The sequence below is a fragment of the Bombyx mori genome, chromosome 20 (genome assembly GCF_030269925.1).
Source record: "Bombyx mori chromosome 20, ASM3026992v2".
In the NCBI taxonomy this organism is placed as follows: domain Eukaryota; kingdom Metazoa; phylum Arthropoda; class Insecta; order Lepidoptera; family Bombycidae; genus Bombyx; species Bombyx mori.
The window spans coordinates 3,099,072-3,115,176 of record NC_085126.1 but is presented as its reverse complement, the minus strand read 5'-3'; the positions used below and the strand labels follow the sequence as shown (position 1 = coordinate 3,115,176).

Genomic DNA, 16,105 nt, shown 5'->3' with positions numbered 1-16,105 from the left:
TAAAATACAGCTTAACCTCAAGCACCGGTCACAGTCCTCTTCGAGCCCATGGCTTGCGACGAAGGGTTCGACGAGTAAATTAACCCACAGACACAGCCCACTGAGTTTCTCGCCGGATCTTCTCAGCGGGTCGCGTTTCCGATCCGGTAGTAGATTTTGCGAAGCACTGCTCTTGTTAGGGTCAATGTTAGCAATACTCCGGTTTGAGCCCCACGAGCTCCCCTACACGTTAAGGAGAAGCTGAAATAGCCTTGAAAGGCTATCAGCATAGGTAGGAAAAAAAAATACAGATTAATAAAAAACATATAAGAAAATTGGGGAGAATGCTCCTTCTAACAAAATCCAATTAGAATATCTCATTTCTATTGGTTTGGGATAACGGTGTTTCGTTGAAGTTGTACATTGTGGTCACCTTAATATTTAATAATATCGCAGATTTAGAATTTAAGTGGCATATCTAAAAAAATTAAGAAAATGCATTTTCTACCGGTTTATAAAATACTAGCGGCCCGCCCCAGCTTCGCTTGGGTAGTAGCGCACGCGATGTAAAAAAAAAATGTAATTTTTTTACACGTTGGGTTACATTATTGAAGTTTCAGTAAGGAACCCTAATTTTATTGAAAATGTAATAAATATAGCTTATGTCACCCGGGGATAGCGTAGCTCTCCAACAGTGAAATAATTTTTCAAATCGGTTCAGTAGTTTCGGAGCCTATTCAATACAAACAAACAAACAAATATTTCCTCTTTATAATATTAGTATAGATATATTTTATTAAATAAAAAGTCAATTTATTTTTGATTAGAAAAGAACAACGTACACTTTCCGTCACTTTTTATCAATCACTTACATTCATCTTTAAGGTATGCGCTTTAAGGCTTAAAGTATTAAAATCGAGACAAAATAATTACAATTCTTACATTACATTTTTGGCGTTTACTAAAAAACAAATATTTTGGGTTAAGCCACTTCAATTCTAAAGGTGCGATATATCTTACCGCCATGTTGTTTGTTATTTTTAATAAAAAAAGTGACGAAAAACCATAGGATCTTTTTTGTTTTTTTGAGATTTCAACATGCAATACAGACTATAAAGAGACTATAAAGAAACATCAGACTATAAAGTCTTAGTTTGGGGCAAGATAACCGTGTTTCTACAGACGATACACGCCCCTATTTTCTCCCGGCCAAAATAGACTAAGCTTATTCACTTACATGCTAATTAAAGCTTATCAATAATGTCAAAACATTTCCATTACTGTACGTAGTAAACTTTTGAATTCCTCTGTTATTGGATTTACCAAGTTGTGGTCCTAGTGCTGAGTTGAAAATATTATGTAAATTGAATTTAAATATTTGCTGCGAGAACATTTAAGTGATTTTTATTGGATCTAAGATCTTAAAGCGGGTTCGGTAGCCTTTCTTTGTTTCATAATCTGTTTGTCTAAAATCTAGCAGGATTACTGTGTTAGTCATGACTTAAAATATATTCCAATAGCTGTTTTCTGTCCACAAAAGTTCAGTTTCTACAAGTTTCTACAAAATTCGTAAAATAACAAAAAGATATTTATTATAAAATTGGTTTTTAAATATTATCTAGAATTATGTATACATTTCAAACGTTTTTAATTGTAGAAATAGATAGAAATTATAGAAATATATTCAGCCTATATTCGGATCAGCCCTATTTTTTACTAAAATAATAAAAAAGAACAAATCAATAGTTTTTTTAGATACAGAAATTACCTGTAGCCTAGTAATATTTGCGAGATCGTACCAGGCGTCCATAACTTGTGAAGAATTATTATGTATACGAATGTTTACATACTTCAGTCCGTATCTAGCTTACGCTTGTGATTTATGCGCGCCTGGTGGTCCGAGAACGGCATATATGATGATGTCACCATTTTGCAACGATAGTTTATTTGAAAAACAACATTTTATTAAGTAGTTTTCAGTTACACAAAGCTCCGCCGACAGATTCAAGGTGTCATGTTTTGTTTATTTGGCTAAATGAATTTATATTATAGAATAGATCGCATGACGTTAGGTAATTCAAATCTTTTCATTGTTTTCAATCACTGTGTTAAATGATTAGGTTTACAATTTAATATGATTAAGTTTTACACATTCTGTTTTTTTCCCTACCTATTTGCTGGTAGCCTAAGGGGCTATTCCAGCTATTCCAGGACTGGTAGGTGAGGTCGTGGGCTTAACCTGGGAGCAGGTTAAGCCCACGCAACATGTGGTTGGACCTCTTGTGAGTCCGCACGGGTAGGTACCACCACCCTGCCTATTTCTGCCGTGAAGCAGTAATGCGTTTCGTTTTGAGAGGCGGAGCAGCCGTTGTAACTATACTGAGACCTTAGAACTCATATCTCAAGGTGGGTGGCGCATTTACGTTGTTAATGTCTATGGGCTCCAGTAATCACTTAACACTAGGCGGGCTGTGAGCTTGTCTACCAATCTAAGCAATAAAATAAAAAAAATGTTATTTTTTGTACGTTATTGCAAAGTTAAGTCGTACACTGTGTGCATTACTAATAAAAATCTTACGTTATGGACGTTTTTTCCCATTTAGGGTATCCCTCCTCATCGTCCCATAAGGAAATTCGTTCCAAAAATAAAAATAAAAATGCTGAGAAGATCCGGTGAGAAACTCAGTGAGCTGTGTCTATGGGGTTAATTTGTGATAAATAATAATATAACTCAGTAACTCGACAGAACTTTTGTTTATTTTGACATGAAAATACGTAGATTCCATATTCATTGTTGTTTGATAATGATATAAGTATGAATTCATCATCTGCCCAATTTCATTTTAATCCGAATTTAATCCGTGCTTCACAATAAATAATAGTTATAGATAATCTTAGGTATGCGTACAAAAAATTCTAGGGCCATATGATTCAGATGTGTTGATAAATGCGCGTTGAAAGGGACCCTGATTGTTATCGGGCAAGCGACCTCTTACACGTTTTTGGGTGCCTGGTACATTGTATGAATTTGTAATATTATTTTTCTTTTTCTAATAATGCTTACAAGCACTTTCAACTAATTTTTTAGGTGAATAAATAGGTAACATGAAAGGTCGCTGTGGTAATTGGATTAATAATACATTTTTTTCTTTTTAATCAGATTTTTTTCCTACCTAAGCTTTGAGAGGCTATTTCAGCGTAACCTTAACTAGTAGGTGAGCTCACGGGGCTCAAACCGGAGTGATGCTAACACTGACCCTAGCAAGAGTTGTGCTTCGCAGAATCTACCACCAGATCGGAAACGCGACCCACTGAGAAGATCCGGCGAGAAACTTATTAGGCATATAACCATTGAAAACTTTTAATTGCGAACAGTAGGTAAATTGCATGGTGAGTTTCTAAATGATACTATATGCACTTATGTACGGCGTGAAAAACGAAATTCCAAATTCCACAAACAAGCAACGGACAACGTATTAATTAAAATAACACCCCGGAATCCTTGGTTGAAAGAAACAAAACGAAATCGAAGGAATGACCATAGGGTCCAGAAACAGTCGCCACATGTGGCCACATATTAACCTAAAAGAAAACAAAACGGCCACCGTCCGTCCTTCTCTAATTACAGTAAATTGTGTATTTACATCTCTGTTTCATAACGAAATCATTCTCGGAAACGGCAGGGACCGCGCACAATGCGGTTCTTGTGCGCACGGATCGTGAATAAAAAATAAATGAGTTTTGTATGAAGTGTATGCGCTAAACCGACGTTCCTTTAATTTCTAATGTGCCTGAATGACTTATTGACTGTAATAATGAATTAATGGTTCATGAAATTTGGAAGTCTATTGACCTTTTCAAGTAGGTTCGTATGGCGGCAAACAATTCAGGACGCCATTTAATAAATATTGTATTTTTGTTCGTTGATTTATTTATTTAATTTGATCTTATTTATTTCTTGATAGAAATATTCAATAAGACGTATTAAAATTATTTTCCAAATATATACAAAAAAACTGTATTCAAGTCTTAGTTAGCCTTAGTTATATTTATTTAAAGTCAAAAAAGTATTTAAACGACTCGAGACGCCATTTCGAAAAATTACAACAAAATGTCAATCTAAATTGTATTTAATTTAGCACGCTAGTTAAATTTTATTTTGTATACATAAAATCTTATTCTTCTTTTTCCGAGTCGTAGTCTTTATTTTTGAAGGTCTTGCCTAGCTAGAATACATTTTTGAAGCTATGACCACTCATTCCAAAACTATTCTCCACGTGTCTCTCTCTTCGAATGTCTGGCTTGAAGTACAGCCATAGTGGCCAGTGATGCTATGCAGCTCCAACCGACGAGGAGGAGTTCAACCACCACCAAAACTTTCATAAAATAAATGGATATACTTAATTCGATCTAAATCATTTTTTATTAACATGGTAATACGACTTCAAGGCACCCTGATAAGCTATTCCCGGAGTCCATAGAAACCGCAGCGTGAACTTTACCGCCCCCTCTGTGACGTCGGGATGACGCCATGACGCCATCAGCATATAACGAAGAGTTTGAAGGAAGCTACGTCACTGTTACTGGTGGTAGGACCTCTTATGAGTCCGCATGGGTAGGTACCACCACCCTGCCTATTTTTGTCGTGAAGTAGTAATGCGTTTCGGTTTGAAGGGTGGGGCAGCCGTTGTAACTGAGAACTTAGAGCTGATATCTCAAGGTGGGTAGCGGCATTTACGTTGTAGATGTCTATGGGTTCCGGTAACCACTTAACACCAGGTGGGCTATGAGCTCGTCCACCGTATAGATACAATATATAAATAAATAAATAAACGTAACGGATATTCAGTGGCATTAGCCTGTCTAGGTTCGCAATACGTCTTACCAGTCCATAGTTTAAGGATTACAGGTCCTTATGCTTTAGCTAATCAACTTTGAAATGAAAATTACGTGTGTCCAATTAAACTTAATAAAAAAATCTTAGATACCTGTTTTTTATTCCTTAGATTGGTGGATGAGCTCACGGCCCACCCGATGTTAGGTGGTTATCGGAGTCCAGAAGTTTTTACAGTATAACGGCTGCCCCACCTTTCAAACCGAAACGCATTTCTGCTTCACGGCAGAAATAGGCAGGGTGGTGGTACATAATCGTGTCGACTCACAAGACGTCCTACCACCAGTAATATCTTATTTATTATTTAATGTTAAAAATTAATTGTAATATATTGTAAGTTACATTTTACGTACTCTGAAGATGTTAATAAGATAAATTTAATAAGTCGGTATGTTTATAACTTTATGAGCATATCCGAATAATGTTCATAAACTTCAAAAATTTCATAATTAACTATAATACTTTTACGGCTTAATTTCGTTTTTTTTTTTAATGTCGTCATATTATTTCTGACGTTTTGAATACTTTCCAGTTCTCTTATGGTCACACGGACGACTCTGTTGTTCAATCGTAAAATAAATATAATGACACTAAAATAACTTAAGATTAAAAATCCTTAAAAGTAATTTTAATGAAGTCACTCACGTTCACGAAGATCAAAGAAAATATTTTGTTTGTTTCATTAACAAATAAATTTTAGACAAACAGATTTAATAGAACATCTTATTTATTTATTTCTTTGTGAAGGGAGAATTACTGGTGGCTCGGAAGCCTTTACAGTTTTACCAGGACAGGTGAGCGAACAAGGGCTCAGTCAGGAGAGATGGGATTTTAGTAGCTGCCCGAGCGCCTCCGAAGGAGACCTAATAACTCAAGAGCAGTGGCTTCGCGAATGAATCTACTACCGGATCGGAATCACGACCCGCTGAGAAGATCCGGCGAGAAACTCAGCGGGCTGACGTATGAGTTAGGTTGCACGTCGAACCCTTTGCCGAGTTCGACGAGTACGGTTACCGGAGTCCCTAAGCCTGCTCCTAGTGTTAGAGCTGAAGGCGTTTAAAGCAAAAGTTATTGGATCTGATGGCTCCGTAAGGACGTGTCTAGGGCGCCGACGGTGACTGAATCTAAATGTTACGGACTGGGGCGCACTAAAACTTAATTGTTTTCATTCGCACATACATTATTTTGTGTTTAAACAAAAATAAACACGTTAAAATGAAACGGAAGAGCGACGTAAATCAAATACATTTTTAAACCTTTTTTTTTAAACCGAGACAGTTAAAAGTGTATTCAAATATAAGTTTTTATTAAAAGTATTATTGTCGAATAAAAAAAAAAAAATAGCGTCGAAATTTTTTATAATAGCAACACTATAACGTTTCCGAAACGTCAATTCGTACAGGAATATAACTAAAATGTCAGCTGTAAAGAAGATATATTTCTGAACAGATTTCAGGATATATAAAATGTCTGATGCTTTATGTTTTATTAAAATTTGATTTATTGTTTCGTTCAGTGTGCTATTTTATGATATTCTGTTGTTTTTATTTTATTAGTCGTGCTCTTAGACGATCTATGCTATTGTAAGCTGCTGCTTATCGCGTTTCATAATATATATTTTTTTCCCTACCTATTCGCCGGTAGCCTAAGCCTAGATGAGCTCAAGGGCTCAACCTGAGAGAATTTTCTATCGGAATCGCGACCCACTGAGAAGAATTGAGAAACTAGTAGGTTATAATATATCATTATCCATATCGCTGACTTACATATAGCGTGCAAATGACGCTCAAAAGTCTGAATATATATCCTAAATAAGCTTTTCAGAGAATATTATAATGAGCGCTCACATCGAACACTTGGTAATTAATATAAATGTAACCTCCATATGATTTATGACATAAGGAGGTTAAAATGTTATACAGGTGACATAGAATTTGCTAACACTAGCCCTAGTAAGAATAGTGCTTAGTAGAATCTACCACCGGATCGGAATCGCGACCCACTAAGAAGATCCGGCGAGAAAGTCAAGTCGAACCTCTCAAAAGAACCCTCTATCTCTCTTCGCTAACCTTGGCCGTTATCTGGGTTTCAACACAACTACAGTAATGAAAACTCAGTTATAAATTGAATTAAGTGTCACGATATAAAATATAAAACTGTTTTTTTTTTTACAAACACAATATCTAGCAATAAAACGATCCACCTTCAGAAATATAACCAACGTTGTTTCCGTGGAAATAAAGTTATAAAGTGGATTGATATTTTCAGTTTTTTTTTAATGTCTTTTTAACGATTACGAACTTAATAAAGCGTCGTCGAGCAAAAAATTAAATAAACTAATGTATTTTATATAAATTGCGGGTACAATCGTTTATCGGTTTTCCCTTCGTTCTATTAAAATTTTAATAGTATATTTTTTAATTGAGCCAACTTAAAATACGTGATATATACGTATGCTAGCAAAATTTTATTAATTTGTTTTAATTAAGGGAATTTAAATGGTTCAATAGACCAGTTGGAAATCTATGATGAATCACTCAGGAAAATACAAGAAATGTGCCAACTTTTTTTTTGGTGTGGGGGGCTTGTTTGTTCCGATTATTCTCGGGCCGAAACTAATTTCCCACTGCTTATAAAAGTATACTGTAAAATAAAAATATATAAAATAAAAATCTATACTAATATTATAAAGAGGAAATATTTGTTTGTTTGTATTGAATAGGTTCCGAAACTATTGAACCGATTTGAAAAATTCTTTCACTGTTTGGAAGCTTCACTATTCCCGAGCAACATAGGTTATAATCTTTTTTGAAAAAAAATAGAAATCTATACTAATATATAAATCTACAGTGGTTTTTACGGATGTCCCGTTATAGCTACTGAACCATGCACCCGATTTACTTGAAATTTTGTATCCATATAGAAAATACATCTATTTAATGGATAGTCTAATATTTATATGAGTGTTGGACTCCCTACACCAGTTGCGGGGGCGTTAATGATGAGAATCTTTGTGGGGGTGAGAAATAATAATGTTAATTGTTAAATGCCCAGCAAAGCGGACGGGTACAGCTAGTATACTTATAAAATCAGTGAAACCACTAGAGCAACAACATTGAAATCTATAAGCTTGCAAAGAAGCAATAAAATTTGAAGTGCTATTTAAACAAATTCGATATGTTATAAACTATGATAGCATTTACTGCGTCAGGTACTATATGTGAAGGGATTGCGCGTCACATTTTCTATACACATTGATATGGTAAGCCCGTCTCGTCAACGCTCGGTGACTTGGCAAATCTCCGGACTACAAGGAACAAGAATAGCCGAATCCTGGTACACACATATGTATAATATAAGCAAATACGACCAAATTAAATGTGCTAAACTATCGGAACGATGTTGTCAACATTACTGGTGGTAGGACCTCTTGTGAGTCCACACGGGTAGGTATCACCACCCTGCGTATTTCTGCCGTGAAGCAGTAGTGCGTTTCGGTTTGAAGGGATTTTTTTTCCTACCTAGCTGGGAGCCTTGAGAGGCCATTTCAGCGTAACCTTAACTAGTAGGTGAGCTCACGGGGCTCAAATTGGACGACGTTGCTAACACGAACCCTAGCAAGAGCCGTGCTTCGCAGAAGCTGCCACCGGATCGGAAACGCGACCCACTGAGAAAATCCGGCGAGAAACTCAGTGGGCTGTGTCTGAGGGTTAATTTGAAGGGTGTGGCAGCCGTTGTAACTATACTGAGACCTTAGAACTTATCTCAAGGCGGGTGGCCCATTTAGCAACTTATTTATATATACTGATAATTTATTGACTAATGCAGCAAATGAAAACGCAATGCCTCGAGGAGCTAAAAAAAATATTCACTTAAGACCGCTTTTAGCTTCTATCGAACGGTGCGCCTTGTTTCATTTTAAATACTTTTAAATCTGCATCGTTCTAATTCATAAATGGCACGGTCGATTTAACTAAATATTTCAGACGCAAAACCCTAAGCGCTTAAGCGATGCGATATTCCGTGGAGCAACTAACCGGACACGCGTCACCGAACAAATTATTTGGGACGATTTTATTTTCCGAATTTTATTTTTTAGTGGGGCAATCGAAATCCCTTGAACTGTGGTGGATGTGCTTTTATTTTTCAACGAAGTCTGGGCTGAAAGTTCTAGAATGTTTTATGATTCCTTATAATACCAAAAGGATGTTATCAAAACTAAATTATCCTGGTCATTGCCGATCACACTCCGTTCAGGCTCGCGCAGCATCCCGCCACCGGCGACTTTTTTTAAATTTTTATTTATTGCAAATGGATTGAAGAGTTCACAGCCTAATAATACCAAAAGGATGTTATCAAAACTAAATTATCCTGGTCATTGCCGATCACACTCCGTTCAGGCTCGCGCAGCATCCCGCCACCGGCGACTTTTTTTAAATTTTTATTTATTGCAAATGGATTGAAGAGTTCACAGCCTAATAATACCAAAAGGATGTTATCAAAACTAAATTATCCTGGTCATTGCCGATCACACTCCGTTCAGGCTCGCGCAGCATCCCGCCACCGGCGACTTTTTTTTAATTTTTATTTATTGCAAATGGATTGAAGAGTTCACAGCCTACCTGGTGTAAAGTTACTGGAGTTACTGTTACTGGAGCCCATAGACATCAACAACGTAAATGCGCCACCCACCTTGAGATATAAGTTCTAAGGTCTCAATTATAGTTACAACGGCTGCCCCACCCTTCAAACCGAAACGCATTACTGCTTCACGGCAAAAATAAGTAGGGCGGTGGTACCTATCCGTGCGAACTCACACGAGGTCCCTACCACCTGATGACGTTGCTAACACTAACCCCAGCAAGAGCAGTGCTTCGCAGAATCTACCACCGGATCGGAAACGCGACCCACTGAGAAGATTCGGTGAGACTCAGTGGGTTGTGTCTGTGGGTTAATTTACTCGCCGAGCCTTTTGTCGCAAGCGACGGCTTCGACAAGAACGATGACCGGTGCTTGAGGTACCTAAAAGCACCTTAGGCAATAGCTCCTTAGGCTACCAGCGATTAAGTAGGGAAAAAAGAATAAAGGTCTCGTTAACACCAAACCATAAATTCGCCTAACAAAACCAACAATAATCCACATTTCGTCAAGACAACTACATTATTAAGTAACAAACACAGATACTACAATAAAACCGAAACGGCAGCTGTTTATAAAATACGAAGTATTAAACTTAAAACTTTGGTACGTGTTTATTTTAAAACTAGTGTTGACATTTGTCGATTGACCGACGGCAGTTTTTAAGTATAAATTCGAGTGCCATCGCATTTTTAGCAAACCTTGTAACTAAGATCGATTGGCGATTGCATGCAGCAGAGATGCGAATGGATAGAATACGGAATGAATATGTTAGAGGAAGTCTGAAAGTGGCACCTGTGACAGAGAAGCTGAGAAGTGCGCGTTTGGGATGGTATGGATATGTGATGAGACGAAATGAAAATGAGGTTGGTAAGAGAATGTTAACTATGAACATGGAAGGATATAGAGGAAGAGGTAGACCTAAGAAGAAATGGACGGATTGCATGAAAGACGATATGGGTAAGAAGGAAGTGAGCGAAGAAATGGTATATGATAGATATAGAAGTAGAAGAAGAGTATGGAAGGAGAAAACATGTTACGCCGACCCCAAGTGACTGGGAGAAGAACAGGATAATGATGAATGATGATGATTTATAACTGAGATTATTAAAACAATTCATATTTGAGTGGCATAAACGTTTGCTTACCTAATCTATTTTTTGTTACCTAACCTTTACCTAACCTTATGTTTATCTAACCTAATCTATCTTAAGAAGGAGGGAGCCTGGAGATCAGTAATACAGGTCTATGAACCTAGTACAGACTTCAGCTCTTTCAAAGGTTAACAAAATCACTACATAGTATAAAACAAAGTCGCTTTCGCTGTTCCTATATCTGTCTATCCCTATGTATGCTTAAATCTTTAAAACTACGCAACAGATTTTGATGCGGTTTTTTTTATAGATAGAGTGATTGAAGAGGAAGGTTTATATGTATAATAACATTCATTAAATAGTGGAGAAGTTAATAATAAATTACAGTTTCCGAAGCGAAGCGAGGGCGGGTCGCTAGTAAATTATAAGGTTTAATTTCTATTATTTATACTATAACTTCAAGAGAGAAATAAATAAATTATTATTATTATTATTATTTACAAAGTTTTTATTCTCGAATTTTTATGAATTTCGGTAAATACTGAAAAGCCACGGGCCTACGCCAAGTGGAGTTCATTCGTCTGATGTTTCGTCCTGCAAAAACATCCTAACAATCCGGTAAGTATTTAAAATTGTGGCTTTTTGCATGATAAAAAATATATTTTGGAGTAAATCTAATAGCTTGTTAAATCTAATAGCTTGTTAAATCTAATAGCTTGTTAAATCTAATAGCTTGTTAAATCTAACAGCTTGTATTATTATTATTATTACAAAATCTGAGCTCATTGAAGATCGCTGTTAAGAAATCGTTTAAGCAGGTTGCATCCGTGCTAGATAGAGCCACCGCGCTTATCGATAGGGCGTTTCCAGAAATCATTAACGCCACGTAGCATCCGGGTCATGAATGAGCTCTATCTCATCTCGTCTGAAAACCAGATTCGTAGACTTCTGAGCAGGGAATGGTTTGACGATACTAGAATGATTACTGATAGATAAGACATTGTTTCTTTAAGTAATCCTTATTGTAATTACCGATTTATTCAAATTTACTGGTTTAAAGGACATCTACTAGGACTAGGATATTTGACTTCTTCGGCCACATTGCCGAGTAGTGACAATCTTGAAGAATTGACAGTAACTGGCAAGATTGCAGGCAAAAGATCTCGTGGCCGCAATACAATGCGCTGGTCCGACCGAATCCGAATCACTCTGGATACCACAATCTGTGATGCCATACACACTTTTTTACTGGTAGTAGGAGCCCTTCGCAGAATCTACCACCGGATAGGAAACGCGCAACAATAAGCACTCAATACCACGTAGAGTACCAATAGAGCTTTTGGTGAAGACAGATTAACTGAGAGCTCCTAATAGAATACCACTAATTAGGTTGGAAATAAAACTATAACATAACATATTCGCACTCTAATATGATATCTCTCTATTTTCTTTTATTCTGGCATAAATTATCAGTTAAATATTAAATCTACCATATGATGTGATCTATCACATGATATGATCTACAGGATTTTTTGCCTCAGAGGCAGAGGGCCCATCTAAACAGTAATCCGTAGATTTTAATCAAAAATATTTATTTATTTATTTTCTACTCAAATAACGGGGGCTTTTAAATGATCACTGCTTTTACCGAATATGCGGAAGTTTCACTCGTGAGAAGAATCATGTTAACTGAAGAATTGTTTATTTCCGAACAAATGTACCGCGTATATTTTTTTATTGCTCAGATTGGTGGACGAGCTTACGGCCCACCTGGTGTTAAGTGGTTACCGGAGTCTGTAAACATCTACAACGTAAATGCCGCCATCGACCTCAAGACACGACTTCTGAGGTCTGAGGCAGAAATAGGCAGGGTGGTGGTACCTACCCGTGCGGACTCACAAGAGGTCCTACCATCAGCAACGTCAACGCTTATTATGTTTGAAATGAGTTGCAATATACTCGTATAAGTAGGAGAATGAAACATTATGGGTTAGGCCACTTTTCCGTTGACGGCCTCAAATGTAAATCAAATGAAATCGTCGGGCACACCTAGTATACCTAATTTTTAGGATTAGCTTCTTATCCGTTAGACGGGTGAATTACTCAACTAGTAAATTCTTCTAATATAATTATTTATTTTCAATAATTACTAAGCACTCGTTTTTTGATAAATTAACGTACGTATAAATTAAAGTTCGAAACAATAATTAGATCCCGAGTTTTTTTTTTGCTTAACTTTGAATAAAACGACTACTTCAACTTATCATAAAATTTTACTTATATTGAATATAAGTTTCAATCTGATATTTCCGCCATTACTAATAAAATAGTGAGAAGTATTTTATTAAATTCTCTTTAGTGCCTACTTTGTATTAAAAAATCATCAGAGAAAATAAAAATTTATCGCTAAAAGTTTCTGTTTCCGCCTTAAGTTAAAAAAATTCCTCGCTTATTCGTCATTTAAACACTGAGCTGTATTTTCTAAATAAACGAATAATATGGGGATGTTTAATATTATTTAACTGTAAAAAATCATTCAACGCATGCTTTTGTTTTATTCAATCATGCCATTTTTTTAATTCCACACCACCACAGTTGATTAAGAAAGTAAAACTGTTATTTTTAACCAAACACGCAACTTACCGAAGTTTCATATATATAAAAAAAAAACTCGATAAACACTAAAATAAAAATAAAAACGCACACACTAAAGATTTTGCACTGTTTTCTCAACAAAAAAAAAGTCCACTTTTGACTTATTAATCACAATATTTATGCGGTAACTTGATATAGTTAGATGGCTTAATTACATATATTCGTTACATTAAGAATTGAATTACAATAACGTCTAAGAAATTTCGTATTGTAATACACGCGGAGGAAATAAAAGAAAAAAAATCGTGTTCGTAAACAATTGATGAGCTAACAAAGCGCTTCGCGGCCATCCGAAGCTGGACTGAAATTCTAAACCCCAGCTTGGGTGTCTGTGTCGAGCACCCCCCATTACTAAATTACGTTCCGGACATAAAACGTCACAACGATAAACAGTACAACAGCGAAAATAAACCTTAAACCAGCGGCACGCAGACTGCAATTGCTTACATCATGATTTCAAATGTGACGTTCCATCGAACTCTCCGTCGGCTACAAGGCTATGAGAACGTGTAATTTAAAGGCGTAGCTCCTATAACGGAGGCGAAATTATATTCGTCCTTTTCTATCTCATACAATCGCTGAAGGCGGTGTTCGCATGCGTTCGCCGCCGATGCTCACTTGCCTCGCTATAAAAGTATAATATTACGTATTATTTCGTGAATTAGATTGTGCCCGGTGTCATATTATATCCTTGCGATGTTCTTTTAACGTGACGGATTATGGAGCAAGTTGGTTTTTGCGAGTTTTATCTCATAATTTTATCTGAGGTGGCGTTAGGGATGCGATTCGCGAGGTTTTTGAATGTAACGTTGATAATTCGCGGGTGCATCGTAAGTTTTGTTATTCGTGATAGTAAGCAGTTAATAAATGTTGCAAGTTTATATTTAGTAAGTAGAAATTTACTCAAGTGAATTAGAAATCGCCTTTGACTGGAGAGACGAAATAGTCTCCCTAAGTTTCCGCTGAAGCTGTTATAAAATAGAAAATATACGATAAAGGCCAGCCCACTGAGTTTCTCCCCGGATCTTCTCAGTGGATCCCGATCCGGAGGTAGGTTCTGAGAAGCACTGATCTTGTTAGGGCTAGTGTTAGCATACTCTTTCAGGTTGAGTCCGTAAGCCAACCTACCAGTACGCGCGTAGCCGGCATAGCCCTCTAGGCTCCCAGCGAATAGACAAGGAAAAAAGGATAAAGGCCTAAATCGCTCTAGCAAGATTTTCAAGATACGCCTATACTGATAAAGATGAACAAGGATATGAGAACACAACCTTCTGGGAGGAGTTCCGATGAGGAGTGATGTAGAACCCAATAGCGATCATAGAACAAGATTTTTGACGGATACCTCAAAATATGTTTAGTGCGCTGCAACCATAATATGTCAAATATATTCTGTTCTCAAGTAGGTATGTCTACAAGACCATCTACTTAAAGACATTATCGTGCGACCAGTGGAAGTTCTTCGTGTATTATTTTTTCATAAACTTCCTAGAGAAGCAGTGATGGATTTAGTGATGAATCCAAAGCACGCAACATTAGCCTTCGTTCGTAAAGTTGCGGAAACTAACCTAAAATCAAGAAGCCTTGTAAAACATGCAAGCTAAGCTAATCTAAGCTTGTTTGAAAGCCGTCGTGGCCTAAAGGATAAGACGTCCGGTGCATTCGTGTTGAGCGATGCAACGGTGTTCGAATCTTAGGCGGGTACCAATTTTTCTAATGAAATACGTACTCAACAAATGTTCACGAGTGGCTTCCACAATGAAGGAATAACATCGTGTAATAAAAATCAAAAACCCGCAAAATTATTATTTGCGTAATTACTGGCGATAGGACCTCTTGTGAGTCAGCTATACTTGAGACCTTAGAGCTTACATCTCAAAGTGGGTGGCGCATTTACGTTGTAGATGTCTATGGGCCAGTAGCCAATTAACATCAGGTGGGCTGTGAGCTCATCCACCCATCTAAGCAAAAAAAATATCGTCAGATACGTTAGTTCAAGGTGAAATGCCGGTCTAACAACTTAAGTGCGGACTCTTTTGGGGTGGGCTGAGCCTTCTATCGCGCAGAAGCCGTAACTTTGATTAGATTTAGTGTTAGAGTGAGATGAGTATAAATCCAAGATGTCCTATAAATCGGAATGCCCGCTGTGACCGTGGCAAGATTATCTTTTACTGATCGTAACTAGAGTTGTATTCTCTTCCCTTTAACGGTATTTCTTGAGTCGAAGACTCAATTAAAATGTTCGTACAATATCTGGATATTGACGAGCAATTCACTTTAAGAAGGCAGCACGACATGAGAACCCTCTTGTCGTGGCTGCTGGAAATTACATACCCGATCCTGTAGACCGAATGGTAAACGATTTATCGTCGCCCTAAACACGTCATTACGGATCCTCCCGATCCATTAACGGTGCTTTTAGGTACCACAAGCACCGGTCAGCGTCCTCGCCGAACCCGTCGCTTGCGACGAAGGGCTCGTCGAGCGAACTAACCCATAGACACAGTCCACTGAGTTTCTCGCCGGATCTTCTCAGTGGGTCGCGTTTCCGATCCGGTGGAATTTTTCTTTTTTTTTATTGCCTTTGTAGGCAGACGTGTATACGGCCCACCTGATGGTAAGTGGTCACCGTCGTTCATGGACGTCAGCAATGCCAGGGGCAGAGCCAAGCCGCTGCATTCTGCGAGGTACTGCTCTTGCTAGGGCCAGTGTTAGCAACACTCCGGTTTGAGCCCCCGCGAGCTTACCTACACGTTAGGGCGAAGCTGACATAGCCTCTCAAGGCTATCAGCATAGGCGGGAAAAAAATAATCGGAAATTGTCAAACTGTAAAAAAAAACCGTTAAAA

At 37.4% G+C, this 16,105-nt stretch overlaps 1 protein-coding gene across 1 annotated transcript in view; it reads right to left on the bottom strand.

The window, feature by feature from the left end:
• Positions 1-13,576, bottom strand: part of LOC101743062 (eyes absent homolog 2) — a 76,816-nt gene extending 63,240 nt beyond the window's left edge. The window contains exon 1 of the mRNA XM_038018012.2: positions 13,249-13,576. The gene's annotated coding sequence lies outside the window, so the exon portion shown is untranslated. The remainder of the gene's footprint in view (positions 1-13,248) is intronic.
• Positions 13,577-16,105: the final 2,529 nt, after the last annotated feature.